Raw genomic sequence first — 25,547 nt, 5'->3', positions numbered from 1 at the left:
GATGTTCCCCTTCTTTAACTTTTTAAATTGTATTGCTAAATTGACATTACTATGGCCCATTCAACATCAAATTCAAGTTCAAGTTTCTTTAATAGTTGTCATACAGAAGTACAGAATACTTTTATACAAAATGCTTCTTACTGTTACGCTCCAGAGACTGTGCAAGACAAGATAAGTATGAAATAAAATAACATAGTATAGCATGTAAATTAGAAGTAAAAAAAATGAGGTCACAGTGTTCAGTATAGACATATGTACAATGTTCGATGCAGAATAGACGTAACTGAGTTACCATATAATATACAATATACTATGCAGTGTACTAATATACAATACTATATAGTGCAAAGCAGAAATGGGATGAGGTACAATTTAGGTACAGATCCAGCCAGAATTAGTCATGGAACAGCTGTTTGCCGGCCGTTTTGACGCCGTTTTGCGTGGTTAATGTTAACAATGACCAGCGGGGGCGCTCTCATACAGCTGGTGACAACGTGCTGGATGAGCTCCGCCCTCGGCAAAGTGAGAGAGAGGCAGAGAGAGTGGACTAGGAAGTAAATATCGCGTCTCTCGTCTGTTGGCAGTGGATTTAGCTCTCAATCGGTAAGCTCTTAATATACATTACTATTGAAATGCATTTTTAATTAACTTTACAGCATTATTCAAACGTGATAGGAAGTTATGAGTCATCAGCCGTTTATATGCAGTACGTTTTTGCCTACAGATTATACAGTACATGGCAAATGGTGTAGCCGGCTCACATACTGTACAGTAGACTAACGTTACGTTACTTTCTCAGATAGCAATCTGTGTGTGTGTGTACTTATGTGTTGTACTAATTGTACTAATAATAGTGTTTACGTTCCATGTGTCCATATCCTGGCTGCCAAGAGGTGCGAGGAGCTGGAGAACACTGGAGAGCAGCATCAAGGAAACTAGTTGTGTGCCGTGTTGGGCAGGACTCCCTGGAAGAAGATAATTGTATCTCAATGGGACATTCCTGGATAAATAAAGGATATAAAATTGTTTGATACTTTTCTGGACTCTTTGTATCATAAACAGTACTGTATTTGCAAATCTGATATGTCATTAAATGTATAGATGTAGCAGTACTGTCTATCTGTATGTCATATACTGTATGTTATGATGAATTGAAAATGGGGGACCCTGATGTAAACAAGATGAAAGTCTTTCTCTGGTCTGCATCCCCTTAACAATTGTGTGTATTGAGCTGTACTGTATTGTACCCATTCTGCAATCTGTTAATACAGTTTTCAATTAATGTCAGACGTCCTCTCCATAAAAAAAACGATTGAATTGCTCAGAATTTTAAATTATGTCCCCAATAGGACATAATATTAATATTATTCCCCAGTATGACACAATAAACACAGAATGAATGCCCCCCCCCCCCATAAAAACATACTGCCAAATTACCCCCATGGGTGTTGAAAGCACTGTACCACCACAAGTCAGGAATTGAGAAAAAGAAAATGCAACTTCAGCCTCACGCTGCTCCAACTTTCTTCCAGCATCGTGATATTGTAATATTCTTACATCCACTTGGACCATGAACAAACAAAAAAGGTGTTGAGAAAGACAGCGAACACTACAGAAAGGAGGAACTTGGGGATTGAATGGAGAAATTAAGTAAGAGATGTAAAGATTATGCATTACAATTGATGATTAATCAACAATAATGGAAAACCAAACTATTCTTGCTCTTTACCATTTTTTGTTTTTCTTCCCTTCCACCCTCATCTCCAAAACAGTTGGCGTGAACAAATAATACTAGAGACAGAATGAGTTTTGCTTCTTTTTTTGGTTTTTCTTTTAATCAGTGAAATATATTCCCATCCATATCCCCAACTTTGTGATTTTTACATACTGATCAGACGGAGGCAGAATAGCCTGCACATACATCAATGCATCTCTTGTAAGATATAAATTGCGGCATACATTTTCCCAGACATGGTGCTGTTGGCGTCAAGCACAGGAGGTGAGGGGTGGATTGTCACCACCTGTTTAGCTAGGGCAGAGCGCATGTAGAGGGCATAGAAGAACCAGACGAGGCTGAAGATGCACAGGCCGATGGAGATGTTGATGAACACTTTGCCCATGTCAACCTTCTTCTTCTTCTCCTTGCGGTGCCGCTATATATATCAACAACAATCATTCACAAATAATAGACCGGAACAGGAATGGAAAGGAAACGTCAGTGACGTCACATAGTGGATTTACTACATCGCCCTCTGTAGAACACAAATGAGCAAGGGCGCACATAATAATAATATATTTAACACCCCCACTCGAACTTAGCTTATTGTGGTACAAAACAAAAATATATATATATATATATTCTCCCTCTTTGGCCTTCAATACAAAATAAACAACAACAAAAAAAAACATATTGGCACATCCATGCTTTTCTTTCACTCTAAGTGCCAAACAAATACTGAGCAAACTTCTTCAGTTGTAGCTTAGTGGCTGGTTTTGTCATCACATCAGCAATCATGTTGTCAGTAGGACAATATTCCAAACATATCCTCCCACTATTCACAGTTTCTCTTATGAAGTGATATTTTATATCAATATGTTTACATCTTTGCCTGTTTACAGGATTCCTGGCTAGTGCAATAGCTCCTTGGTTATCATCATAAACCTTGGTTTGTGCATACTGACATCCATCAATACCCTTGAGTAGCTGTTGCAAATACATACACTCCTGTATGGCTGATGCTAAGGCCATGTATCCTGCCTCGCAGGTAGAAAGTGCAACTGTTGGTTGTCTTCTACTCTTCCATGAAATGAGAGAGCTTCTCTCACTTAGACTGGCACAGTACCCTGTGGTACTACGTCTGTCTACAACGTCTGATGCCCAGTCAGCATCACTGTGGACTATTAGGCCTAGTTCACCTGTATCATTCTTTTTAAAACATAAGCCACAGTCTGTTGTACCCTTAAGATACCTGAACACATGTTTTACAGTGTTCCAATGCTCTTCACTTGGTTCAGAAAGATGCTGGGAAAGTTTACTGACTACAAAACTTAAATCTGGTCTAGTGCATGTAGCCAAATAGATCAAACTTCCCACTGCCTCTCTATACATCCTCGGGTCTCCAAATGTTTCTGCATTTTCTGTGTATTCAAGTTTTGATTCACATGGGGTCTCTCTGGACCTACACTCTTGCATTCCAAATCTGGAGAGGATTTTGTTCACATACCTCTGTTGTGACATTGTGACTTGACCCTCTGACTGGTTAAAATCTATCCCTAGAAAATGTTTTAATTTTCCCAGATCCTTCATTTTAAACCTCTCAGCAAGCATAATTTTGACACCTTTCACAACCTCCTCATTGTTACCAGCAATGATTAAATCATCAACAAATACAATTAGAATCACTTTTTCATTTTGTTTTTCCCTTGTGTATTGGCAGTTATCAGCAGGATTTTGTTCAAAACCATTCTCAGTGAGATATGCATGTAACAGAGCATTCCAGTTTCTGCCTGACTGCTTTAGACCGTATAGGGATTTCTGTAATTTGCATACTAGCTTTTCTCCTGTTTCTCATAACCATAATTCAAATGTTTTACTTCTTCTTCCATCAAAAATGTATGTTACTTTTCTACAAATCTGTATTAGAGAGTCTCATCAGATATGGTATTACAGCTTGGTTTGGTAACCTGTCTGTACAATTAAAGTCCAAACTGGTCCGTCTGATGCAGACCGCATGGAAGATCATAGGGGTGAAAGGTCACCCATCCCTGCAGTCTATGTATGAACAGGCTACTCTAAGGCAAGCCAATAGAATAGTCTCGAAAACAAGAGATCTAATGTACATTAAACTTGAAAACAGTCTGTCTCGTCTCTCCCTCCATCCCAACAGGGGGGTAGAGTGACTAGCCTGTGTAGGTGTGACATTGGATTGGCAACCCCCACACACACCATTGAAATGCTAATTGTTGGGGGACCCTGATGTAAACAAGACGAAAGTATTTCTCAGGTCTGCACCCCCTTAACAATTGTATGTATTGAGCTGGACTGTACTGTACCCATTCTGTAATCTGTTAAAATTTGATTTTACATTTACATTTAGTCATCTACCTATTGAAGCGTTGAGAGAAAAAGACAGCCAAGATTGTACTTTAAACTAAAATACTTTTAATTTGCCTGTATTCTAATTACATGCAATGCTTTGGTCCAACATTTTAAATGTCAAAGTAGAACTGTAATATGTACTTTCTCAGTCAGTGCTAAGTTCACATCAAAACAAAAGTAGAACTGTAATGTGGACTCTCATATTATTAACATTGACAAACATATTTACAATTAGCATTTTATAAAGTAGAACTGTAATGTGTACTTTCTCAGTCAGTGCTAAGTGCAGTCATCTTATGCAGCATCACTTTTCACATCAAAACAAAAGTAGAACTGTAATGTGGACCTTCTCCTATTAATTAACATTGCCAAACATATTTACAATTAGCATTTTATAAAGTAGAACTGTAATATGTACTTTCTCAGTCAGTGCTAAATGCAGTCCTCTTATGCAGCATCACTTTTCACATCAAAACAAAAGTAGAACTGTAATGTGGACTGTATCACAGGTCAATCACAAATGTCTCTCTAATCCTTGAAAACAATGCTGTTTACATAGCATTTAACATAGCATTAGTTGGGTTTTTTTATTATCCTTTGGCGGAATTATAGGTCAACGTGTAACTTTAATATTTCCGTTGGTGTACTATACTACTGCCGTCCGTCACTGGACCATGCGTGTTCCGACACCGACGCCTGCTGCGCCTGCTGTGTGCTGTGAGTGTCAGTGTTGCTACAGTACAGTCACAGTCGTCAGTCAGTCACACTTATTTAATATGATCAAATAATTATTATAATATTTTTTACTTCACTTTGAAATATTATAGTGAAATATTTTGCAATGTTGTCGCATTTATCTTGTTGAAATCCTCCAACAGGCTCTTTTTTGTAAGTTGACTGGTTTGCACACCAATAATACAGTGCAATTATAGAATAGTAGAATAGATAGTGTAACTGAGGGGTACAATTCCCTGACTGTATTGAGAGTATGGTATATTAAACCACTACTTAGTTATGTACTTTAATTACTGGCCATACAGTACATGAATATATATGGTGAACACCCACACAAGAACACGGCATTGACACATAAAGTTCTATTTGGAGGGTATTTATTATTATCAGAGCAAGCAACGTTAGGTTACAGATTGAGAATTATACTCGCGCTTGTAAGGCGAAGAACACACGTAAAGTAGGTCAAGAGCGTAAGTCAATGAGAATAGTAAGATGGGTCTAAACTGACGCCACCTGTGGCATAGCAATTACATAAGGCACACTAGTACCAGCTGGAGACACTGGGGGGTTCCCTCCGGGTGTAAGGCCGGCAGGGTAGAGGAATGTTCGGGTGCAAAGTCTGGGTCAACGCGGAATAACGAGGCTCCAGATACAGGAGCCAGTGCAGTACTCCCTTGATCCGTAGACAAAGCAACAGCTATAATCCAGTATGCTCGACAGCATGGATGAAAGCTAGCCAGCCTCTTCCTAGAGGCGGGCTCGAGTGATGCTCCTCACGGGGGGTAGATCCCACACGATAGAGGGGTAGACGGTTCTCTGCTCCAGCAGTCACGGTACCAAAGCAATATAATCCAACCAGAAAAGGTTCTGCAGTCGCCGGTGTAGGTTCTCCGGTGTACATATCCAACGGTTCTCGTCTAGGACTCCTCGGGTGGGGGCACGAGTTTAGGTCGCCCAGCCTGGATAAGTGCACTAGCTATATACACGACGAACCGGTGGTAATGCTGGTCACTGAAGAACGGTAGCCGCACGATACACTATAAATGATAGACTATTACTTCACATTAGAATAAGTCGAACTCAAGGCGGTTAGGTGGTCGAGCGGAGATTGCGTTCGTCACCAGCCCCGGAGCTGTGAGCTTGGTTCGCCTGTTCGAATCCAGCTCACAGCTCCGTGGTTGTCACCAGCTTGGCTGGCCGTCTGCACTGATACAATTGGCTGTATCAGAGGGTGGGAGAAGCTGGCGGGGTGGGTCCGGGTCGTTGTAAACAGCGACTCCTACAGTTCGGTCGGGGCGCCTGCTAAGCGCGGATTGGACGTGAGGGGGATAGTGTGGTCCTCCCACACGCTACGCCCTCTCAATGAGAATCCGCGCTGCCAGGTGAAAAGAAGCGGTGATTGGCTGGACGTGTGTCGGAGGAAGCACGTGGTAGCCTCCACTCTCCCAAATGATCTGACTGTGGGGGGTAAAGCGCAGCGACCAGGAAGGGACTGGGAATTGGCATACGACTAACATTGGGATGGGAGAAAATCGGAGGAAAATGGAGGGGGAAAAAGACCAATAAAAAAAAAATAATAATAAGTCGAACTCAACGGTACTGCGTTAAACTCTGACACTTTAGCAATCTATTCGCACGTGGTTCTCAAGGCTCTATTCAGAGGCAAAGTTGCCCACTTCACTGCACGTTGTCTTGTGGTGAAGGCTTTACTAGTAATGAACGAATTGCTGCTGTTTCCACCTGCGCCGTATTTATACGTAAGGTGAATTATCTAGTGCCAACCTCAGTTCTGTCTCGTATTACTGCGCAAACCTGGACATGTTGAGACATGCCTTGGCGTTGCCTTTGAACTTGGGGGTATGGTCGTTGGCGCCTAGGGGTCGCTGTCCAATAGGAGAGCGAATATTATGGTCTGGTTTGTACCCAGGTAAAGGGATATTCCGTGTATATATACAAAGAATATACAGGGGATATCAAACGATATACAAATATTATACAAGGGATCTCAAGCAATAAATATATATATTCGGTTTAATCTGACCCTTTGTAACAGATAGTAAAATTATGCAATAGAATGGCCAGAGTAAAATAGTGCTACAGTACAATCAACAGCGGGGTGTATTAGAAGGCTATGGTGAAGAGGTACGTTTTTAGCTTATTTCTGAAAATATTAAGAGATCTAGCTTCCCTAATGTCCATAGGTAGTGTGTTCCATAACTTTGGTGCATAGTTAGCAAAGGCTGCATCACTGATTTTCTTTAGACTGTGGCTCGGAACCTTCAATAGTAGATGATCGCAATGTTTATACTTTGTATATAAGGAGGAGGACCTTGAAATCAATTCTAAATGTTACCGATGATTACTGATGTAAACAGGGGGATCCTGATGTAAACAAGACGAAAGTCTTTCTCTGGTTTGCATACCCTTAACAATTGTATGTATAATTGTATGTAATTGTATGTATAACATCTGCCAATTTTTTTTATAGTTTTTGATTCGCAGCGGGATCCGGAAGCGCCACTGAACCGTGAACCGTGAGTCGAATCAGTGAATCGGTTCATTGCCGTGAGCGTGTATCGAATCGCTCACTCACTGAAATGATCCGTTGGGCACATCACTAATGACTGTTGCCTTTGACACACCTCTGATGTGGGAGATGAGGTCAAAGGACATGTCGTGACGCAGTTTGACAAGGGTGATAAATAGCTGATCTATGGGTGAGATTATGGTGCTCCTTGTCTTCTCTGTGTGCAAGAAAGAAAACAAGTGCTGAAGCACTGGCCAGGTAACACCTGTCATCATCTTGCATTTGGTGTCGTTGCTGTCCACAGATGAAGCGGTCAAGGAGCTTGACTCGACCTTGGTTCTCTGTTGGTCACCATCCTCCTTGGCTGCATCCCTCTCCTTTTTTCACGCCGCTCATGGCGACTGATGTTTGTTGACGTAGATGGTGTAGACTGTGATGTTGAAGGGAATACAGATGGTATGTAGTCTGGGTGTGTTTGGTCATTGACCTTTGCTCCTGAATGAATGAATGAATGAATGAATGAAAACGTTATTAACAGATTGCAGAATGGGTACAATACAGTACGGCTCAATACACACAATTGTTAAGGGGATGCAGACCAGAGAAAGACTTTCGTCTTGTTTACATCAGGGTCCCCCATGCGAGTTCTCTCTCTCTCTCTCTCTCTTGGATCAAATAACAAACTCAGCAAGGCCAACGGCTTCTCTGTTACAGTGGGTGACAATATTGTCACAAGGAAAGATGAAATTACCTACCTGGGTTCCATCCTAGAGGCAAATCTTTCCTGTGACAAAATGGCAACCAATGTAATAAAAAAAAGTCAACCAACGAACAAGATTCTTGTACCGGATCTCCTCTCTGGTAAACAAGAATACCCATAAGACTCTGGCAGGAGCACTCATTCAAGGGTACTACGACTATGCTTGCACCTCATGGTACCAAAGCACCTCAAAAGCGCTAAAAACTAAATTACAAACATCACAAAACAAACTGGTCAGACTACTGCTTGACCTTACTCCTAGAACCCACCTCACCCCTGCCCACTTTGACTACCTAGGATGGCTTAGAGTAGACGACAGAGTACAGCAACTTGCAATGGGCCTGGTCTACAAGATACTGTACACTACACCACTAAGATACCCATGTACATGTCGAAATACTTCCCAAAGGTCAGTGAATACCACGACCACAACACCAGAGGGAGTTCCACAAATCATGTTCAACCCAGATTCGGCTCAAACAAGGGACTAAACACGTTTCGCAATTATTAAAATGATAATACTTTTATTAATATTAATTAGGCTACTGCTGGCCATTCATCAAGCGAGACATTGCTGATTGTTTATGTATTTTATAAGACAAGACTACAGCAGCCGTGTATCTTGGATGTAATGATTGATTGATTGATTGATTGATTGAAAGAAAATTAACAGATTGCAGAATGGGTACAATACAGTACAGCTCAATAAACACAATTGTTAAAGGGATGCAGACCAGAGAAAGACTTTCGTCTTGTTTACATCAGGGTCCCCCATTTTCAATTCATCATAACATGACATACATGACATACAGATACAGTACTGCTACATCTATACATTTATGACATACCAGATTTACAAATACAGTACTGTTTGTGATACAAAAAGAGTCTAAAAAAGAGAGTATATGATAACGTTAGCACACTGTCGATGGCTCATTGATTTAACTGTAGCTAGCAAGCCAAGTTACTATGGGGGACCCTGATGTAAACAAGACGAAAGTCTTTCTCTGGTCTGCATCCCCTTAACAATTGTGTATATTGAGCTGTACTGTATTGTACCCATTCTGTTAAATAAAGTTTTCATTCATTCGTTCATTCACTTACCGATCTTTGTGCAGCTTCTTAGTTCAAGTGTCGAACGAAGTTGGACGTTGCATCTCCATCTGTGATCCTCGAACCGCACGTTTTGCATACTGCGATTCGTTTTTTGTTTATCACCGCATAGTTTTTATAACGAAACGCAACAATCCTGGGTAGCATTTTACATTTCGCCGTTCTGAATGAGTGAACTCAGCTGTAACATTACTTCCTGACTGTGGATCGCTCGTGCTATCGCGCAACGTGATTGGTTGTTTCAAAGTGGATCTGGGAAATGAAGTGTGGATTCGCGCAAAATGAATTAATATATATATATATACATTTAATAACGTACATTTTTTATCGTTGGGCATGGGGGGAGGTATCAAGTCTTTTCAAGTCAAGTGAAGTTGCGTAGCAACAACAGACAAGAAGTTGACTCGAGAATAACTCATGTACAAATACCGATATGCCCTACTTTGTTTACTTGTTTATTGCACAATGTCGCTCTATTGGTTGGATTCTTATTATATATTATTACTATTGTATTATGCACATCGTTGCGGGCAATTTCATTTTATAAATAATAAAAAAATATATATATTAGACACGCTGGGATTCAAACCCCGGGCGTCGGCTTGAAAGGAATGGGCATAAACCATTAGACCATGGTACTAGACAAAATATATCCATTATATATCCCTTATAAACAGAGCCCACCTGGCACCTGCACTAGCAATCTACACAAAATATACACATTGACTGCTCCATTCGACAGGTTTTAACTGGTTAATTATTTTATTCAGCAACATTGCTTTAGACATATGGTATGGTATTTATTTTAGACAACAAAACATATACAGATTGTTATACAGTATACTGTGTAGGACGTTGTAGCGTCCGTCTAATGACTTTGCGCCTCCTGGCGGCATAAAATAGAACAGCAGCCTGGGTTCCTAATTCATTTCAACGACGTGATATCACCGTGCGCGCGTCGCGGCAAAGCTCCCATGAATACTAAAAGCTTCATCTGTACAATTTACAGTAGGTGTACGAGTTGTAGTGCAAATCCTTTATCAATAAATATAAAGTGTGTTTGTGTGATCTAAAGTGTGGAGAGTGGGTGCTGCAGTGTGTTGTTTGTTTAAGTGAGTGTGTGCGTGTGGGTGTGTGTGCTGTGTGCATTTGATGGTTGTTGCATAGTGTTTATTGTTCGTTGAGCAGCCTGATGGCCTGGGGATAGAAGCTTCTTCTGAGTCTTTCTGTGCTCGCCTTAAGACTCCGGTATCGCTTGCCTGACCGCAGCAGTTCAAAGAGGCAGTTGTTTGGGTGGCTGGAGTCCTTGATGATTCTCTTAGCCTTCCCCCTGCACCGCTTGTTGTAAATGTTCTGGAGGGTGGGAAGCCCCCCTCCAATTGTGCGTTCGGCTGAACGTGTCACTCTTTGTAGTCTGCTACGGTCTTGTGCAGTGCTATTCCCAAACCAGGAGGTGATGTTGCCAGTCAGGATGCTCTCTATCTAGTCAAGTATCTATCGTTTAGGATGTAGCAACGTTCTACTTTTTCATTCACACATTCATACTAAAATATGGTCTAAAGTATAAATATGTTTTTATCGTTTTCTGCAGCATTCCATAGAACGTGAGTTATAGACATAAATACATATATTAGATCATCAAATGTAGTTTGATACCGATTGACGTCAGATACAAAATTTCAATTGTACAAGGTCCTAAACGTCATGCCTCATCATCTGCTGGTGACCGGAGGGGGGGGGGGGGGGGGGGGGTTTATAAGTCCGTGGCCGACGTTGAAAACATTTATGTAGTATGGGTGATATGTTGATCGGAGCAGTTTGTTTGTATAATAATAATCAAACACGCTGAAACTCACCGCAGCTTCCTCGTAGCGTTGGGCGATCAGCGTGGAGCAGAAAGTTCGCTATTATGGGATGTTGATATATGCGATCCATTTCCAGGTTGTATAATATACTATATACGTCCAAATCATGTTGTTTATCGAGTTATTGGCAACGGATCGCTATCCAGTGTATCAAGCTGGAGTCCGACGAAATATGGGTGAGCACCACTTCCGGCTGCTGACTTCCGGTTTTGGCACCTCGCCGATCGGCCACCAGATGGCGGTCTTGCACCGTTGGAGAGTTGAGAGGAGATCAACAGCAAGTCTCAAGTCTCCTTGGGTGAAATATGATTGCCATGACAGATTTTTGAAATATTGATCTCAAAGACGCTGTACGACGTCATTGGCAGATTACGCATGGCGAGGAATGACGTCTAAAGTCGTCCTTGGCGATTAAAGGGTTAACATAACAGACCTAAGTTTGGGGGAACTAATGGGATAACTGGGGTTGCAACAAAAGTGCAACTAGGGCTAAAAACCCAATGAAATAAAATAATAATAATAATAATAATAAATAATAATTATGCTTCTTAGCAGACTTCTTAGCTTAACATAACATACCTACAGTAAGTTTGGGGGAACTAATGGGATAACTGGGGTTGCAACAAAAGTGCAACTAGGGCTAAAAACCCAATGAAATAAAATAATAATAATAATAATAATAAATAATAATTATGCTTCTTAGCAGACTTCTTAGCTTAACATAACATACCTACAGTAAGTTTGGGGGAACTAATGGGATAACTGGGGTTGCAACAAAAGTGCAACTAGGGCTAAAAACCCAATGAAATAAAATAATAATAATAATTATTAGGGATGCTCGATATTGGCTTTTTACCTATACCGATATTGTCCAACTCTTAATTTCCAATACCGATATCAACCGATACCGATATATGCAGGGTCCCCCCCCCCCCCCCCCCCCCCCAAAAACTGAATAATTTCAGGTAATTAACATTACATATCTCTTGTTGTGGAATGAACACAACATTATGCATACTTTTGACAATAAATAAAATCAGAATTTGTTTTTCCTTGCTTTCCTGGGTAAATAAAGGTTATAGAAATGTAAAAAAAAAAAAAAATGAAAACCGATACCGATATTTTCCGATATCACATTTTAATGCCGATATCGGCCGATAATATCGGTAGGCCGATAATATCGGACATCCCTAACAATAATAAATAATTATGCTTCTTAGCAGACTTCTTAGCTTAACATAACATACCTACAGTAAGTTTGGGGGAACTAATGGGATAACTGAGGTTGCAACAAAAGTACAACTAGGGCTAAAAACACAATGAAATTAAATAATAATAATAAATAATATATCCTTCTTAGCAGACTTCTTAGCTTAACATCCCAGGGAACTAATGGGATAACTGGGGATGTTGTTTGCTCCTGACAAGAGTCTTAAAGTCTGGGGTGATGGTAGACAAAGCAACTCTGAGGTCATGCTCAATGTCCAATCTGTTCCTCTGATTTGTCTTCAGCTGGACCAGAGCTGAGGAGGCCACTTTCACAAAGATAGGTAGTGCAAAAAAAAACACATAAAAAAAAAAACACTCACGATGGCCCCCTGACCCACTTTTGGGTCGCGACCCACCAGTTGAGAAACACTGCTCTAGAGTATCCATCCATTATGCTTATAACGGCACAAACACATCGAACGCAGGCGTGAGGTTGGCAAGCCATCAGCGCTTCACTTTCGCTCTCATGTTAACGGGCGTCGTGTTCACACCGGCCGCGGGCGGGAAGCGAATTTTTTCACTTCGGTTGGAATTTGAGGTGTTTTCACAGAAATACACTCAATATCTGCATTATTACCACACATATAGATGTTGTTCAACCAGCTAATGTGTCTGTATCTTTCCCAATACAAATAAACCATACTATACTTTTTCAGGAGTACAGTCACACTGATTTCATCATTCTAAAATGCATTCTAATTAATGAGATAATAACGGGTTATACATGCAAAATGGACAATTACAGAATAGAACACAGGAACTGACTTCGCATATAGACTAGGCATTTACAGCTGTTCCAATGTAAATCCGTGCGCTTCCGCCCACTCTGAAGTCGGACTCGGTGTGGACGGCCACGCGAGCTGTTCTTGCACGAAACCCGTGCCTGCGTGCGCCTCTGGTCTGTCCCCGGCATAAGTGGTGGAATTAGAGCTGGTGTGTTTGTATGTGCGTTGACGGGGTGGGGGTGCTGGAGTATCCACGCGCTGGTCTGGGTAAAAAAGTCCAGGGAAATGTTTTAGTCTCAGTCTGTCCCTGCAGTTATCTACAGTATGAGCTATATCCCTCGCTGGCTTGGTACCTCTGTGCCATGTCCTCTTCTACAGCCTGTGTGACTGCTGTCTAGATACAGTATTTTTAGTACTGTACTTTTTCAAGCTACTTGTACTTTCCATGAGTATTTTCATTTTAGGGATCTTTATACTTTTATCTTAATCAGTTACTAGTTACTTTGAAGAAAAAGGTTTTGCATAGAAAACGTGGCAAACATGTATTAAATACTTCCACAGAGGACATAATCAGAGCAGCATAACTGGGCCACATACCACTTTAACATAACCTATAGAGGTCAATGTATTGAGGCTTGAATGCTCCCAAGCACTGGAATACACAAATGTCACGTAGAATGCATACTTTTATTTTAGTGCATTCAATAGCACGTTTTTTTTTTACTTAACACTTTCTCCGCCAATAACGTCATAGAACGGGTTTCAAGTTCATGCGAATTCTGCCAGATCACGGCGTACAACGTTATTCTGATCATATTTCATATTTTCGCCATGGTATTCATATTTCACTCACGGATCCTTGTCTGATGCTGTCTGAGCCAGCACAACTCTGCAACGCTTTAATACTGCCACCTGGTGGCTGATCGGCGAGTTGCCAAACCGGATATGCCCGTTGGAGCTCGGTCCGTCCCCTAAATCCGTCCGGCCACTCGTTTATCATCCCAGGACTCTAGCCACACACCGTGGATATGGATCGCTGCCATAACTCAATAATCCACATGATTTGGGCTGTTATTATTATTATCATACAAACCGGAAATGGATCGCCTCGATCCCCATCACATAACTGGGATCTGTTTGCTCCAGTATCATCGCCCAACGCTAAGAGGAAGCTGCCGTGAGGTTCAGCGTTTTTGTTTATTATTATCCATACAAACTGCTCTGATCTATATATCACCCATACTACATGAAGCATTTAACGACGATCACGGAATTATAAACGACCCCCCCCCCCCGCTCACCCGCGCATGATCAGTCATAACGTGTACAGTTGAAATTTTTAATATAGCGTCGATCGGTATCAAACGGCATTTGATCATCTAATATATGCATTTATGCCTATATCTCACGTTCTAGGAATTACTGCAGAAAACGATAAAAACATATTTATACTCTAGACGGTATTTTCGTATGAATGTGTGAATGAACAAGTAAAACGTTCCTACATCCTGAACGATAGATAATCGATGTTGAATGGGCCATAGTAATGTCAATTTAGCAATACAATTTAAAAAGTTATAGCCCTGCAAAGAAGGTAAACATCTCTATAGACTTACAGTGCTGGCAGTGATCAAACATTGATGGATATAAGCGTGGCAGTTAATGTGTTAATAATAATAATAATGCAGATATTTTACTTAAGTAGAATTTGAATGGGGGACATTTACTTTTATCAGAGTATTCATTTATCTGGGTATTTCTACTTTTACTTAAGTAAAGGAACTGTGTACTTCTTCCACCACTGGCTGATTGTCACAACATTGTTTGGAGGTGGATATGTTTATATGTGAAAGGCCTTTAGATGCCCAGCCCACAGCCTGCTTATCAATGTTCAAAGTTCTGCTCCAGTTGACGACAACATATTGCGTTTCCTCCTGTTACAAAATCATTAACAAGGGTCCAATATATTGAGTAATTTCACTCAAGTTTGGCCTCACCAATAACACACACACATGATGGGACAAGTAAATATTTATGATGATTTATTTAAAACCAAGAATGTTAGATGGGAGAAAGGAAATGATGCAAATTTGAAGCACTCTGAAACCCCCCCCTTTCTGGCAGGAGGTTGTGGTCCATTGGGACCAAAACCTCACGAACAGCTCCTTCTCGTCTGCAGCTGGCTGCTTCAACAGTTGTTTTGGCCTGCTGCGCTGTTACAGTATGTAGAATTGGATGTGGCTAATAATCAGACGTGCCGTTATGGTGTAAGTAAACTGAGATGTCCAAAGTTGAAGGACATGCACAGGCAGAGGAGCATCTCGCTCGCGATATTACCGCGTTAACTCACAATTCTTTTAACACCACTATTTTTTTAACGCACGGTTAGCGTTTTAAATTAAAAAAAAAATCACTTTTTTACTAGACTTCACTCAGGTGTATTATTGATACACTCATTGATACTATGTTTGTTTCTGACTCAAAGTGTGTGTGAGAGAGAGAGAGAGAGAGAGAGAGAGAGAGAGAGAGATGAGGAAGGGGCAAGAGAGAAATAGAGCTGGGAGAGTGTGTGTGAGAGAGGGAGATGAGGAAGGGGCAAGAGAGAAATAGAGCTGGGGGAGAGTGTGTGTGAGAGAGGGAGATGAGGAAGGGGCAAGAGAGAAATAGAGCTGGGGGAGAGTGTGTGTGAGAGAGGGAGATGAGGAAGGGGCAAGAGAGAAATAGAGCTGGGAGTGTGTGTGAGAGAGAGAAAGGGGGGGGGGGTGAGTCCTCAGCCCTTGTGTGGGTGAATGTAACAAGTTCCTAACGTTTTCTTTCCCCTATTATTTCATGCACACTTTATTCATTGTTTTAAATTATTATTTTCTTTTAAGTTATTTTGTGCATCACTCTGTTTTGAATTTGATTTGCAATGCATGAGGGTCATCCTTTTGTGTTAAATGGCTGCATAAAGCAAGCATTTGTTGACTGATTAATCAGACTAACTATTGTAATCGATTGACAGCCTTATGTTAAATACATGCTTTTGATTTTTTTTAACCTATTAACATTCCGACGGCCCGTCCTTGTTTGACGGCGTCCTGCTGTTGGCTTCGTTAGTACAGTTGGTTGTTTTCAGAGTTTTATGTGCGTAATCCGTTATTTAGTTAGGCCTATTGGACATAAGTAGATTTTTCGTTTTCGTTTATTTATTAAGTTAATATAAAACCGTGTTTAGAAAATGTTTGAGGTTCCGAGTCGCTGATATCACGGGCGCGATAACATGGGAGACGCCGGGAAGTCAGGTCCTGTTTGGCGAGTTTTTGGCGGAAGGACACAATTTTTTGACACCATATTTGGAAGACCCATCACCACCATCACAGCAAGTATTAGTCTGCGGGTCTTAGAGGAACTATATAAATGGCCCCCTTTGACGCCGGGCAGAGTTTTTTGGTATATTTTCCCAGAGCAGTCAGTCAAAGAATACATTTCTCCGGGGATTCAGCGCGTGTTCTTGCATTTCGAAACGACCGTGTAAGTACTATTTATACTAATTTGTTGGACTTATTATAGCATTCGTTAACGTTTATGACCGTCTATAGCAGTGGTGCCCAACCAGTCGACCTCGATCGACCGGTAGATCGCGCGCTGATTTCAAGTAGACCGCAAGATTATTTTGGAAAATCATTTAATTTGATTTGATTTGGAGGGGAGGACAAAAAACTTTCGAGCAGTCCTGTGTATAACAGGCAGTCAGGCAGCCTGAGCCAATCGATACCGTCTACATTCCGTACATTTCGGACAGCGAGCTTCACCCATAGGATTGCAAATTGATGCCTTTGTCTTCATGGAGTGGCATGAGTGGGGGTCGGGGCCCATCACCTGGCAGGTACAGTATAAACGTGGCTCTGAGACCAGCCTTGAGTCACTCAAGAAACTGCAAGATGAACGGAGCACCACCAGCAAAAAAGAGGTTAATTCAGAGGACGCTACTTTTCAACAACGCCAGCAAGACCTTGCTGCCGCCAGCGCCAGGACCCTCCGACGAGCTGGCACCGTCAGGCAGCAGCGCCAACGCCGCCTCCGACGAGCTGCCGCCACCAGGGAGCAGCGCCAACGCCATCAGCTGGGTGCCGACAGCACCGTCGGTGTGCTTGGCAGGACTCTGCGCCGAGCTACCAGATAGCACCAGCACCGCAAGCAAGACCACCACCAGCAGAACCGGAGCAGCCAAAAGACCAAAAACATATCATTTCCATGAAGAGTGGGAGGAGGCTTACTTTTTTGTTTATTTAAATGCAAAATCAGTCTGTCTGATTTCTAAACAAACCGTGTCTGTGCCGAAAAAGGGTAATTTGGAGCGGCATTATACAACGATGCACAAGAAACACCACGTGGATTTCCCTCCAAAAACAGTCCTACGAAGAACAGAACTCCAGCAGATGAAGTCTTCACTAGTGGGACAACAGTCCACTTTTACGAAGCCCAAAACCAAGGCAAAAGCTGCAACAATTGCATCTTTTCGTGTCAGTCACATTCTCGCTAAAAAGAAAAAATCCTTCAAAGACGGCGACTGTGTAAAAGAGGCATTGACTGTGGCTGCCGATTCACTCTTCGGTGATTCCAAGTATCACACTTCAGCTGTCACGTAATACTGTGACCCGCCGCTGTGAGGAAATGTCCCAAGATCACGAACAACTCATGAGGGACATTAATACATGCGAGTGTTATTCCCTGCAGTTTGATAAGCGCTTCACAGACTTTTCAATACTTGAACCTGTTGCAAGCTACATGTGTTTTCCATTTGGAACTGTAGATGTGGATGACATCACATCCAAAGTGGCCACACTGTTTAATCTGGACAGCCTTGCTGTGGAGAACCAGATCCTCACACTTCAAACTGACATTGAGATTAAAGCCAGGGCAACACAAGGGATGAAGGCAGAGTTCTGGGAGCTACTGCTACCTGAGAAGTACCCCAACCTCAGGAGATGTGCCATGAACTTAACAGCATTTTTTGGATCAACCTACCTGTGTGAGTCTGCTTTCTCTCACATGAAGATCATCAAGTCCAAGTACAGAACCACAATGACAGATGACCATCTTGTGGACTGCCTGAGGCTTGCAACCTGCTCCTACAACCCAGACTTTGAAAAACTAGCTTCCTCTTCCCAGTGCCAGCGTTCTCACTAAGGTAGAGACATTTAATAAAAAATTAAAAAGATAAAGGAGAACTATCAGTGACTGGTGACAGACCTTTTTGTGTAATTGTTTTTTGATTGTATTCCACTTTGCAATGTGACAGCTCTGTTTACACATCATTCCTATTCCCTTTTAATTGTACATAATTTTTGTTTTGATTGTATTGTTCCACCTTTGCTTTGGCAATGTAAACATATGTTTTCTCATGCCCATTGAATTGAGTGTGTGTGTGTGTGCGTTGTCAGTGTGTATGCAGAGTGTGAAATAAACATGAGAAGTTACAGTTACAGTCTTGTCATTCTTGTAATTCCTACACTACATTGTTACAATGATATATAAAATATCATATTATATTATATACCCATTCAATATGCACATGACAGAAAATATATGCCATATAATATTTTCTGTCATGTGCATATTGAATGGGTATTACTAATACTATTACTACTAATACTAGCCGAGAGTAGGACACATTTGGGCTGGTAGCTCTCGGCTAGGTGGCAAATAAAAAAGTAGATCTTGGTTCAAAAAAGGTTGGGCACCCCTGGTCTATAGTGTTTGTGAGATGTTTTTCCAGAGATTCTGGTAATATTTTCCACTCAAAAAGCTTGTTTCAAAAGTACCGATGTGATGTAAGAATTTCACCCAGGATGCCGTGCTTTGTGTTGAGGTAACGTTAGCGCTAGCTGCGAGCTAACGCTTGACTGACGTGAACACAATTGACGTATTTATTTTGCAATTGAAGTGTTTTCAAATAGCCACATTGCTGTATTTAGTGTATTAATTAGTGGGTCATATTCGTATATATAACATATTTCATTTTATCAACCTAGAATTGACGACAAGGCCTGCTGCTGGACGCTAGCTCCCATGCTAGCGTTGGCTAATAACTTACAGCTGAGAGCCAGGAAGGGCCAGGCAGAGCCATGCTACTTTTCTACCCAGGAAAGATGCTTCTAGAGCGGCATAGAGTATGGAGGAAGACAAGGCTCTATGAAGAGAATGGGGTAAGTTTGAAGAAACATTTTAACACACACATGAACGTTTTATAATTACCATCACATAATTACCATTAATCTAATCTAGTTTCATTAATTAATTCATAACTTTTCAACAATAGATGCTATTTCTAATCTGTCAGCTGTTCTATATTGCCAACAAGATTGTCTACATTCCATTCATTACACATAAATCTGAAATAAGCAAGGAAAGTGCTTGAAATTTTATTTTTATCTTCCAAGTTTAATTTCAACAAGTTCAAGTGCAACTACATATGAACCATAATAATACAAATTATGATGATAATCATACACTTATTTTATATCATTGGAAAGCCCTAGTTGTTAGCTTCAAAATGGTACCAAATATGAGGTACTTTGAAATACCCAGTAACTATCAGTAATAATCTATCACAAACCAATGCAAGTTAATGTTCAGGGATTTCCTAAATGGACCAGAGGATCCCAGAGCGTTACATGCTTTTGATTTTTCTAAGTGGCAAGTGATTATAATTTTTTTGCCACATATGCAGCTCGCCCGCTTAAAGTTGATACAAATGTGTTTTAACTCAATCAGCGCCAGACCCGAGGATAGTCGGGTTATCTCGCCACCCGTTCAGCGCCAGACCCGAGTATAGTCGGGTTTTCATCGTTATTTCTTTTATTCGATATTTCTATTCATTACAGGCACACAGACTCAGGGTTAACATGGGGAATCATCCTGAGAATGCCAAAGTGCAATACCGGCCGCATCCTCCCAGGTGGCAGTATCGAGCACCCTTTGAAAACCTTATATCTTGGCCTGTGCAATGTTCAAATGTCTCCGGGCACAGTTTTCTTTGTCAGCCGAGTTGAGCGGGTATCCCGATCGCATTGAGAATGTTGTGGTGGATTATGTTAGCGACACGATGGACACCAATTGTAGCTGAGGGGCTACATAACCCTGACTGTATTTAAATAATGAGCTTGACAAATACTAAATTATTAATTAACCAATATTAAATATACACAAGATGGCGGACACTCTATTAACTGGGAGGGGACAGGGGTACCAAGTTGAATAATCACATTTAATGTTTAACATAAAACACACACATGTCACACGTAATATGTAACATTGATTTCCCTATACAAATACAATTTATATGCAACAATGTCCGAATTAATTATACAATTTATAGGCAACGAATGTCCGAATTATTATAGGTCCTAAACTAATGGTACCAGATCGTTGGAGCTCTGAATGGAGGCGGGCGTGGTGAATAGCCAGAGGGAGAAAGACGAGGACGGAGACGATGTTCTCTGGAGCTCCTACTCCAGAGGCTGATGCAGAGTAGACCCGTGGGTCGGGAGACAGTCCTGTAGTCGCTGTATAGGGGGGTCTCGTACAGACCGGGTTCCTATAGTCCAACGCCCGAACTTCGGGTTCAATAGCTAGCTAGCCTTTTATGCTAAGGCTAACCAGCATGCAGTCCGCAGTAGCTAGCTGAATCCAGAACGTCTCTTCACAGTCCTTTGCTATCTGCACGTCGGCAGATCTATATCGAAGTATGTTACTTCACTTCTCCCAAACTATATCACGCTGCCGTTTCCAACTCGTAGCTCACCAACGTTTTAATTACATCTCACTAGCAAGCCAGCTCTCTCGTAATACGCTATAGCTGTTTTCCTGCTGCGCCAACACTGGGCATTTTCATACACTCTACAGGTGCATGGGCTCACGCTGTCTACGGCGCGATGAAGGGACATATGAAAAGAGGCGAATGATAAAAATACTCTCAGGTAAATAAACAGCGTAAAATATATATCTTATACAAATAAACAACATATAAGGTATAGAAAATAATAAACGTGGACTTTAGGTGTTAATCTGGACCTTCAGAACAGCCGCCCCCTAATTAGTCGGAACCTAATTAGCAAACAAAAAAATTGGGGCACAGATTAATATCAAATGTCAAGACGATCTCTCCATAAGGGCCTATGGGGAGTTGGAGGTAAGCTATGAAGTCGATGGGTTATCGTCATCGTCAGGGGAGTCAGGGAAAGTAGGAAGCTCAATCAACTTAGCTACTGGTCTGGTATAGGTCCGCCCTTGGACGATGACCTCTGCAGCTCTGACCTTCCCATCCGAGCCCTTGATAACTCGGCTTACACGGCCGGCTGGCCACGTAGCTTGGGGTAGTGACTGGTCTATGATCATCACGACTGTCCCCACAGTCAGGTTGTCCCTGTCTTTCACCCATTTCTGGCGGGTCTGAAGGGAGGGTAGGTAGTGTAGGAGGAAGCAAGCCCAAAACTGGTCGGCCAGCACTTGGCTGTGTCTCCACATTCTCCTTCCGCTCATTTCGTCCTGTCTGTACACAGTCTGAGGAAGTGCAGGGTCCAGCCGCACCATCAAGAGGTAGTTTGGGGTGATGGGGTCGACGTCAGCTACTTGAAACGTAGCTGAGGGGCTTGGAGTTTAGGACTCCCTCAATCTCAGTAAGGACCATAGCTAGGACTTCATCGCCCACAGTCTGGGCTCCAAGCACGGTGTACAGAGCAGTCTTAATTGATCGGACCTCCCTCTCCCATGTTCCCCCGAAATGGGGAGCATTCGGTGGATTGAACTGGAAGGTGACTTGAGATGGAGCGAGGCGGGCCTTGAGTTCCTCACCCATGCTCAGGAAGCTCTCCCTCAGTTCCATGTCTCCTCCTCGGAAATTCGTCCCCTGGTCGGACAATAGTACTGCGGGGGTCCCTCTCCTCGCCTGAAACCTCCGGAAGGACATGAGGAACGAGTCGGTACTCATAGACTGGAGGAGCTCAATGTGTACAGCTCTGGTGGTCATGCATTTATACACAATACCCCACCTCTTCCTCTCTTAACATTGAAGGGCCCGAAGCAATCCACTCCCGTGGAATGGAAGGCCCGCTCGCCGATTCTGAGGCGGCAGGGAGGCAGATCTGCCATATTCGGTATAATAGGCTGTGCTCTCCACTTGCGACAGGTAGGGCAAGTTCGTTGGAACCGGCGTACAGCTTCTCTCCCTTGGAGTATCCAGAAGCGCCGCCGGATCTCCGCGAACACTCGCTCAGTCCCTGCGTGGCACACCACCTCATCATATTTCTGAATGATCAGGTCTGTTACCCTGTGTCGGTTGCTTAGGACGATGGGATGCTTCACATCCTCGGCCAAGTCTGGGGCCCCTCTCAACCGGCCCCCCACCCTAATGAGGCCCTGGGCGTCAATTTCTGGAGCCAAGGTGAGGAGTCTACTGTCTGATGGGACTGGCTTCGCCCTAGTCAGACACTCTTTCTTCTGGGAAAGAGTCTCTCTGCGCCCTCTGCAGCACCAGGAGTTCCGCTTCCTTGTAGGCGGCTGCACTGAGGTCTGTGGTGGGGGGGAGCTCCTGGTGGTGCCAGAGGAATGTCCTTTTTTGGGCACTCTCCAGAGTCTGACAGTCGTCTATGTCTGGGCCCGTTGGAGCCTGGGCTTGACTCAGCCCGCAGAACATGGACTTCTTTATTTCTGACTCATCCTGGTTCGCATCCTGAGGTGTTGGGATAGGCCACTTCTCCTCCGGGAGTCTGAGGAACTCTGGACCGTCACTGTATGAGTTGGGATGGGTGAGGTCGGCTAGGGACATCCCCCGTGTGATGACATCCGCCGGGTTCTGCTTGGTGTCAACATATCTCCAACATTCCGCTCCTACCAGGTCCTGGATTTCCGATACGCAGACTCCTACAAACACCTTGTACCGGCAGGAGGGGGAATGGAGCCAGGTGATCACGGTCATAGAGTCTGACCATAGGATGATCTCACGCACCGGTATGGTGAGCTCCTCTTTCACCATTTTGGCGAGTTGTGCGCCTATCAGGGCTGCGCAGAGCACCAGTCGCGGAATCGACTGCTGCTTGCGGGGAGCAATCCTCGAGGGGGCCAGGACAAAGGCTACATGGACTTCTCCTCCCTCTTCTCGAGCCCTCAGGTAGGCCACTGATCTGTACGCCATTTCCGAGGCGTCGCTGAAGACGTGCAGGTCGATCTCACAAGTCTCGAAGCGCACGGTAGGAGGGAAGTAGCTCGCGGAGTAAGACGAGTTCATCCTCCCACTCTCTCCATTTGGCGGCTAGGTGCTCGGGTATGGGGTCATCCCAGCCCTGCTTTTTTGCCCATAGTTCTCTCACCAGCATCTTCGCCTGTGTGGTGTAGGGGAGGATGCACCCCATGGGGTCGTACTGGCTGGCGAGTGTTTGGTACACACTCCGCCGAGTGGTCAGCCTAGTCGTGGACGCCTCCGGGTCCGTCCTCAGAGGCTTGTGCCGGTAGTGAAGCGAAGTGCCAGACGAGACCCAGGGTCATCTCTTGCGCTTCGCCTGGGGTGTGTGCCATCTAGGTCTCGCTGCTAGCGGCCTTTGTCTCTGGAGGGAGGTGCCGGAGGACTTGGGGGTCGCTACTGGCCCACTGTCGGAGGTCGAATCCACCTTTGGCTAGCGAAGCCCGTAGCTTCATCATGATGTTCTCTGCTTCTCCTGGTGTGGATACGCTCTGTAGACAGTTGTCCACGTAGAAACATCGCTCAACGCTGTGTCGGACCTCATCGCCAGCTCCGGGATCTTCGGCCATGTGCTTCTGTAACGCGAACGTGGCGCAGCACGGGCTGCAGGTGGTGCAGAAGGGGAGCACCTCCCATTGGTATATCGAGGGTTGTTCGTCGTCGAGCCTCTCCCTCCACAGAAACCTCAGTAAAGGCTTGTCTTACTCCATCAGCCGGACTTGTAAGAACATCCCCTTGATGTCACCGCTGATGGCCACTTTGTCCTGATGGAAACGTATCAGGACGCCGAGGAGGGAAGGTCCAAGTGTGGGACCGGGCAGGAGTAGGCTATTCAGATTCTGCTGTCCAATCTGATGGCTGCAATTGAACACAATGCGGTCTTTGCCGTTGTGTGTGACTTTGTGGTGGGGCACGTACCAGGACTCTGTCGTCCCTCCTGCCTTGCAGTCATCGATTTTCTTTATGTGGCCGGCCGCCACCAGCTTCTCGATCTCGGCGCGATAGATCGCCGCTTGTTTGGGGTTCTTTGCTAGGCGCAGCTCAGTGCTATGTAGGTAGTTGTGCGTCGCTCCCTTAGGCACGTGCAGAGTGGGCATCCCTTCCCGCCTCAAGAGTGGGGTCGCGTACCTTAGCACTCCGTTGACCTCGACCCTAGTAGTCTTCTGCTCTAGTAGAGTGATGGCAAACTTGTCCTCCTTGGACCGGACCATCTTCCGTTCGTTCTTGAATGGCAGCGCATCTAGCGTCCATAACCGCTCGACGTGCTGTAGGAGAGTGGGGTCCGTGTCGCTCGCCTTGGTGTAAAGGCAGCGGGTGGACGTTGGTCAGCTTGAAGGCCCGGAGCGGGGGCCCTGGAGCATCCACCCCAGCCGGGTCTTAATCGCGGCTGGGCATCCTCTGGGTCCGATGTGGACCGCGTCCGTAGGGACGATGAGGTACGCGTGGTCGACCCAATGAGTAGGGTCGGTGTGGCGGTGCTGATAGGCGGTATGGGCAGTTGGCGTAGGTGGTTGTACTTTTCCTTCAGTTGTTGGATGGGGTAATCGTAACGTGACAAGCCAATGTCGTAGCTCGTGAATGCCTTGCCAATGACGTACCGCTTCTCAGGCTGGTCAATCGCCCGAACTTCGGGTTCAATAGCCTTTTATGCTAAGGCTAACCAGCACGCAGTCCGCAGTAGCTAGCTGAATCCTGAACGCAGATTAACTCAACCCAAAGTCTCTTCACAGTCCTTTGCTATCTGCATGTCGGCAGATCTATATCGAAGTATGTTACTTCACTTCTCCCAAACTATATCACGCTGCCGTTTCCAACTCGTAGCTCACCAACGTTTTAATTACATCTCACTAGCAAGCCAGCTCTCTCGTAATACGCTGTAGCTGTTTTCCTGTTGCGCCAACACTGGGCATTTTCGTACACTCTACAGGTGCATGGGCTCACGCTGTCTACGGCGTGATGAAGGGACATACTGTATGAAAAGAAGCAAATGATAAAAATACTCTCAGGTAAATAAACAGCGTAAATATATATCTTATACAAATAAACAACATAAGGTATAGAAAATAATAAACGTGGACTTTAGGTGTTAATCTGGACCTTCAGAACACCAATACTTACTCGCGATCAGACAATTGGAATATTCTTTTTGGGGTACCTCCTAGTGAAGGTAAGGACTAAATGCTATCAATCCTGCTTTGATCCAACCATGATTTCACCTCGATCGCAACGTGT

This window comes from Notolepis coatsorum (assembly GCF_963971535.1).
Source record: "Notolepis coatsorum genome assembly, chromosome: 12".
In the NCBI taxonomy this organism is placed as follows: domain Eukaryota; kingdom Metazoa; phylum Chordata; class Actinopteri; order Aulopiformes; family Paralepididae; genus Notolepis; species Notolepis coatsorum.
The sequence above is the reverse complement of the archived record's forward strand: the minus strand, read 5'-3'. Positions refer to the sequence as shown.